Source organism: Abramis brama, assembly GCF_963993115.1.
Source record: "Abramis brama genome assembly, chromosome: 21".
NCBI classification, from domain to species: domain Eukaryota; kingdom Metazoa; phylum Chordata; class Actinopteri; order Cypriniformes; family Leuciscidae; genus Abramis; species Abramis brama.
The window spans coordinates 8126221-8132268 of NC_139983.1; positions in this window are offsets into that span (position 1 = coordinate 8126221).

Here is a 6048-nt window from a genome sequence, read left to right on the forward strand (position 1 = left end):
TCTGCGGTTACGTAATCACCCACGTCCTCAAAGAGCGCTTGGGCTGAATTGGTTTTCAACAAAGATGACTGCAGCTGGAGAACTGAGATGGATGTTTAGATTCCGCTATCGCGTCTGTTATAAAAGAAATCGACAGCGCATTAATTTTAAAAGACGAACAGAGAACCGCTCTTTCGCGTTCTTGTACCGGTTGGAGTTGAAGGATTGGGGCAAAACTTCTTCAGAGCCCTGGGCGTCTTGGAAGGGGTAGGCGGCGCTCGATGGTGTTTTAAGCCCCCAATGGCTCCTTAGAGGCAGCTAACCCTACCCTCAACCTTAAACCTACCCATCCCCTCACTGCCTGGAAGGCGCCGTTGGGGGCTTAAAACACCAAACACCGTAGGGTGCTCGGTAGGCTCACGATCTCTTTTCTCTGAAGCCTCAGATGAACACGCTTCTTCAGCCTGGTCTCTTTCGTCGTCTTTCCATTTTTTTAAATCAGTCAAGTCGCGTTGCAACCGTGTTATAAAGTTGAGACAGGGCCGACAAATGCGAGAAGATTATTTGCTTTATTGTCGAGATCTAATCCTAAACAGAGAACTTGTTCGTATATACATACACCTTTTGTATTTCTCTCAAAAATGCTATTCGTGCTTGTAAGTACTCCGCGAATTCTTAAATTCTTTTTACAACAACGGCAAAAGATCGTTTACACTAATTACTTTACTACTTCTTCCAGCGTGCGTGCAGTTGAGCTCTGTTGACAACTATGCTTGCTCTGATTGGTTGTAGGTCTATCCAGTTGAGTGCAGAGTTTTTTTTTTTCCTGGTTCGGTTAAAGGTCCCGTATTATGCCCCTTTTCACAAATGTAAAATAAGTCTCTGATGTCCCCAGAGTGTGTATGTGAAGTTTCAGCTCAAAATACCCAACAGATCATTTTTTACAGCATGTTTAAATTGTCATTTTTTGGGGCTCAGAAAAACGCGCTGTTTTAGTGTGTGCCCTTTAAATGCAAATAAGCTGCTGCTGGACGACCCAGGGGGCGGAGCTTCATGAGCTCGCGCTCAGTCTCTCAGGACAATTTCATCTCACGGAATGATGATAATATCAGAAACTCTCAGTAACGGTGTTCATTTCGAGTCGGACAATAATGCCTACAGAGTCAGAGTGCTGTATAGAGATGGAACAGGTATAGTTTAGTAGTTTAATTACGGTTATTATAATGTATTTGTCATCTGCTTGTATGTATCCATTATTAATAGCCTACAAGTCTGCTGTTTCGGACCAGGTCCGAATGATGATCAAACAGATACTGGTATGAGTTTAATAAAGTTTATTGTACATCACACAAAAGATGAAGCGTCAGTTTTACTTCAGAAAATCACCGTAAGAGCTGAGTAAACACAGTAAGTTATAAGAAGTGCACAAGTACATAAACGAATTTTGGTAGAGTTGAGGGAGCATTCCTGTGGGCGGAGGTTAGTCAAAAAACTGTTCTACTGACGTCATTAAAGAAGGAAGTAGAGGGATGTAGTCCAAACGGGCCGTTCGATGTAGGCGACTTCTGTTAAATAAAATATCTCGCTTGGCATTGAACTTTGAGCTTTATAATTTTACAGATATTATTTATACTCTAACAACAACATTACACACTAACTAAAGTTTGAAACATGGGATCACGAAGAACGGGACCTTTAAGACACGCCTCATAATCAAAGCCCTATGGAGCAGTATCAGACTCACATTCTGCCTAGAATATGAGTATGACGAAGTCAGGCTAAGTTTTCAGTGGAAAATTCCTGTGCACACATGCCTGCCTCTGTTTGACTCTAAATGGAAATCCTAGCCAGTGGGTTTGCATGAATGAAATATTCCTGCCACAGAGCTGACATAGCTTGAGCTATGACTTACATGATATAAAACAACACAGACATCAGTCTTTGAAGGTTAACACCTGCTTTTTAAACACATCCCAGTTTTGTATACAGTATATACTATACAAAAATGGACAAAAGTATTGGGACACATCTCTTAATTAATAAATTTGTTTTTTTCAATCAGACCCATTGCCACATCAGCTGAATAAAATCAAGCACCCCAGCCATGCAGTCTGCATTTAGGCCATGTCCAAACTAATACGTTTTCGTTTGAAAACTTATATTTTTCTCTCCGTTTTGGCCTTCCGTCCACACTGAGACGGCGTTTTTATTGATGAAAACGAAGCTTTTTTGAAAACGCACTCCAAAGCGGATACATTTGAAAATGCCATTTTCGCGTTGTAGTGTGGACTGTGAAACCGGTGGTATTTAAAAACGATGATGTAAATTTAGTCATGTGACACATATTGTACCAATAGATATTCATGTTTATACCAGTATTGTGCCTGTTATGTGCTGTTCACTTTCACACAGTTGCTAAAAATATTCTACATTGCACACTCTTCATATCACAGTCATGCAAAGATGACAGAATTTACTCACATTTGCTGTCCTACAGCAATACATGAGCAGTTGCGTTTTAGACCAAACATATGGTAAATACGTACGACCTGGACCGCATCAGTGAATGGTGAGATATTTCACAAATTATCCTGTCAGAAGGAATTGCGCGATAACTTCATTATTTATTTTTCCCTCTGAATCATATCAGTGATCTTTTGGGGTTTTTTACGCATGCGCAGTAAAGGTGAATTAAGCGTTTTCAGGCGTTTTTCAAAAGTTTCTCATCCACACTGAAACGTTTGGGGAGACGCTCGCGGGCTATCTCTCCCCTGGGATCACATTATCAGATGCATTTTTCAGCGGTCAGACTGGTTCTGCGCTGTACACTATGGCTGTGTTACATGTATGTATTATATATAATATAATATTGTCTGGCTGTTCTTTGGCCACATTTAATTCTGAGGAATTAAAGCTGCCTCCGAACACTTCTCTCGTTATGATAAAACGTTTGAGAGGTTCTCGAGGTGGTGACTCGTGTGATGGCTGGATTACAGCTAGACTGCCCTCCTTGAGGATCTCCATGATGTTAACTCGTTCATGGGGAAAACCTTATTTTCGTGCATCTTTGTGCCCTCGACTTCTTAAGACTATCGTGGGTGCAGGGGTGTGTGGTTATACGATGATGGGCCAGTCCGAAGAGACGCTTGCTTCTCTTCTTTTTGCTCATCGTCATTTAAGGAGGGTTCAAAAGCAGAGTGTAACGAGTTGCACTCCCCCTCGTGAAAACTGGGGACCTGCTTGTTGCATTCAGCAGCCTCATAATAGACCTAAGACAAAATCCTGAGGGTTGTTTTGTCCCAGGTTTGCGGGGGTGTGCCCCGATGGGACGAGGCATTTAAATCAATCAGCTCCTACCTGACACCCTCACGAAACCACTGTACTTCCTCGCCACCTCTGGTGATTAGGGGGGGCAGCGGTTTCCAGCGAAATGTTAGATGTTCTATTGCTTCCTGCTGTCATCCAGGACACGGAACATCTAACATCCCCTCAAAAGAAAGTGTTAAAATTGATACCACTCTCAGAGAGTCTGGCAGCGCGGAAACTTCTGCCAGGCTTTTCTGCGTGGGTATTAAGTACAGTACAAATAGGATACAGAATCCAATTTATTAATCGTCCTCCGCGTTTCAACGGCGTGGTATCCACTTCCGTGAGACCGGAACTGGCGCATGTACTGTCACAAGAGCTACAATCTCTGCTGAGCAAAGAGGCCATAGAACATGTTCCTCTTCCAGAGAGAGAGTCAGGCTATTACAGCAGATACTTCCTGGTTCCCAAGAAGGATGGGGGGTTGCGTCCAATCTTACATCTTCAAGGCTTAAACTGTACCGTTAAAGCGCTCAAGTTCAAGATGTTAACTGTAAAGACGATCGCGTCGCAAATTCAACATCACGTTTGGTTCGTCATGATCGATCTGAAGGACATATACTTTCATATAGAAATATTGCCATAACACAGGAGGTTCCCAAGGTTTGCTTTTGGGGGCAAAGCTTACCAATATCGGGTCCATCCATTCGGCCTAGCCATGTTACATAGACGATTGGCTGATACTGGCACAGTCTTAAGAGCTTGCGCTTCGACACTGAGATCGATCTACGCTCATCTTCTTTCTAGGGGGCTGAGATGCAACGCCAAGAAGAGCGTACTCTCTCCCGCCCTGAGGGTAACATGCTTGGGGTTAAATGGGACTCTGTCACCATCGGGGGCACAACTGTCTCCCGCTCGTGTCAAGACCAATTTTAACCCTCTGGGGTCTAAGGTGTTTTTGGGGTCCTTGAGATGTTCTGACATGCCCTGACATTTTTGCTTTTTTCAGTTGCTTATAAACATATTAATGGCAAAGGTGTAAATTCACTCTATATAGCACAAACAGGGCTACCATCATATGTGAGCACCATGCATGTACATGTTTGTATTTTTGAGAGAATAATGTTTATGCATGGTTATTGAAAAAACTAAAAACTAAAGTTTCTGAAATAAGGCCATAAAACACATTCTAAATATGTGTCAATAAGACTTTTGACTAATGGATGTCATCGCCTAGTGTTTTTTCTTCAAAATTATGTGAAAATCATCCTGCCTAATCATTCACAGAACACAATGCATTGATTTAAATTTTGCAAAACACTTTCTGTCTGGAAAGGCAATATGCGGAGTGGGCGTCAACGATCATGCATATTTAGTGGTTCGCACCTGGAGACAATGGGGCCCACATACTTAATGAGCCATTCATTCAGGTGTGTCACAAGAAAGAATGCAAGAGCAACAGTTGGAAGCATCTCGTGTTCTTTTTATTTTTCCACAAATTGTGCTTGCAAATTGGCCTATAATATCAAAAGGAAAACATGTCTAGTAATTGTGCAGTTAATTCTCATACTGTATTTTAAGTTTTGGAATATTTATCCTCTCCCCAAATTTGTCACTAATAAAACACAATAAAAAATGATTTTAAAGAAAAGGCTTATATTTACCTTTTATTAGTTTGTTTACATCTACCTTGTATTTTTTTATTTATTAAAAAGGTTACAATTACAACAACAATTCAAGTGTAATCTTTCTTTGTAAAAACTAAAGTATACATTTTATCATACATATTTCAAAGTTAAGGATTCATTACTTGAATATAGCCTAAGCTACATTGGAATAAACACTATAACATATTATTTGATTATTTTTGACAAAACATACTATATTTAACATATGAGCAAAAATTGGCAAACAAAAGCTTATTTGAGGTGGCAGATATTTTACAGTAAAAATGTATAATCTATCCAAAACTAATCAATGAAATGTTGTCTTTCATATGTCTGTAACATAGTAACTTTCGTTTTTATTATAAGAAATATAAATGTTAATTTGCAGTTTAATATGTTGCTTATACAAATACATTTTATTTCAACATATTTCACTCGATTTTTACTCAGTAGCCTATAGCAATACAGTTTGCTAAAAGCGAAACATTCACAGACAGAAACGATTCAAATTTAAACCGTCTTTTGCCAGTTGTGGTAAACAGCGGCATCTCTGCCGTTCATTCATTCATTCATGCACAGATACGCGCCGCACTTGAGAATGAAAAAAAAACGTACTACATTATTCCATAGCCTCGGATCTGTTGCTCCTCGTACTTCTGAGGTAAATTTTCCATTATAGTATTATTCCTCACAGCGCTGCGAGACTGTGTAAACAAGTACAATGATCTGATGTGTTTTCTCGAGCTGATGTGGGCGTTCACAGTTTGCGTGGATTGCCTCAGACATTTGCGTTTGAATAGCGCGCGCTCTCCGTGGGCGGAGTCACATTACATCTGAATGAGCTCTAATTAGCTCGACTGGAATCGCTCTCTTTTAATGCAGATTTCACAAGATGAGAATATTTGTTTTTTATATAAATTACTTCATTTAAAAGAAGAGAATTCAAGCTTAATGCCTGTGTGTCTGTATGTCTGTTTGACTGAGTATTCGCTGAGTTACAGTTGATTTTCGGACACGTTTCAGAATGGACTACATGGACAGAGAGAAAGCAGAACTCACTTCGTGTTTATTTTTCTTTATTTGGCAAAAAGCACAA